The 1,447-nt window shown below is 49.8% G+C and overlaps 1 pseudogene; it reads right to left on the bottom strand.

Annotated features, from left to right (window-relative positions):
• Positions 1 to 287: 287 nt before the first annotated feature.
• Positions 288 to 405, bottom strand: LOC126238672 (5S ribosomal RNA; annotated as a pseudogene).
• Positions 406 to 1,447: the final 1,042 nt, after the last annotated feature.

Raw genomic sequence — 1,447 nt, 5'->3', positions numbered from 1 at the left:
ACCCAGGAATCAAACCCAAGCCTCCGGAATGGCAAACCGGCTGGCTTTCCACTCAGCCACTAAACTGAACTAAATTAAACTCCGTCCGAGCAGGCCTTGGAAGGCCCAACGGTACCGACAGGCCACCGTGACATCTTCAGCCCACAGGCGTCACTGGATGATGACATGGTGGGGCATGGGATCATCACCCGCTCTCCCAGCCGTATGTCAGTTTACGAGACAGGAGCCGCTACTTCTCAATCAACTAGCGCCTCAGTTTGCCTCCCAAGGGCTGCGTGTACCGCGCTTGCCAACAGCGCTCGGCATATCGGATGGTCACCCATCCAAGTGCTAGCCCATCCCGACAGTGCTTAACTTCGGTGATCTGACGGGAGCCGGTGTTACCACAGCGGCAAGGCCGTTGGCCCACTCAGCTACGGTGGAGGACAAAACACGTAATATTTAAGTTTTAATACAAAAAATGAACATAAGTGATCAATGTATGTTTCGTTTTTTTCTCTTTCGATCTATTACCTTATCATTTTACTGCGTCAGGCCTAATTCAGTTCCTCAGTCAGAAGTGGATGAGTTAAACATCTGAACTGAAACCGTCGTAGTCAGTCGCCTCCACCAGTCCTACAAGTTTGTTCCGAACATCCTGTACATCTAACGTAATATTAAAAACAATAAATCTTCGATCGGTAACATTCGTCTGATAGAATACACAGCGACAAGGAAATGAGTTTTGCTGCAGCAGATTCATTCTGGAGGGGAGGGGCAGGTGAGTGTTTCACCTCCAGCAGGAAGCTACACTTGGAACGTACGGTCAGCCGTAACGAGACACCGGTTTCCAACTGGGTGGCTCGAACAGCAGTTCCAGCTCAAGCCATTAGGCGGCGACGAGAGCTTTTGTTATGAGAAGAAAGTCTCACGGGAAGATCGCCAGCTGCTGCAAATACGGAGAATGCCCCTACTCGGTGAGAAGCGTTTTATCGCCTTTCAGAAGCCCTCTCTGTGAGGGAACGAGATTTAATGTTTCTCGAAAGTGCACTCATTAATTTCAATGCCTAGACGTCTGAAACGCGAAAAACAATTGTTAAGTGCTGTCCGGAATGCACAACGGCTGGAAGAAAGCAGTATTCCCGGCGCAGCCACGCGGACCCCGCACTCTGCACCCGGCACGTCGCCAGTAAACTCTTATTTGGGCCTGCGGGCGTCCGTTCAGCCGTAATTTGTAGTCATTACAGTCAGCAAAAGCAGCTCGGACGGACTCTGCTCGGCAACATTCCTGCAGCTGAACCGTTTACGAGTTTGTATCGGGTTGCAGATAACTGCACTGCACGTGACAATGTTTCTCTTCTCCAGACTGATGTCCAGGTACAGCTCAAGTGGAACACATACACGTTTACGATCTAACCTGTGTATACGTGAACATACTGTGAGAAATCGCTGCAAAACAATACACAAG

This window comes from Schistocerca nitens, chromosome 2 (assembly GCF_023898315.1).
Source record: "Schistocerca nitens isolate TAMUIC-IGC-003100 chromosome 2, iqSchNite1.1, whole genome shotgun sequence".
Lineage (NCBI taxonomy): Eukaryota > Metazoa > Arthropoda > Insecta > Orthoptera > Acrididae > Schistocerca > Schistocerca nitens.
Note: the sequence above shows the minus strand (reverse complement) of the source record. Positions and strands in the feature narration are given on the sequence as shown.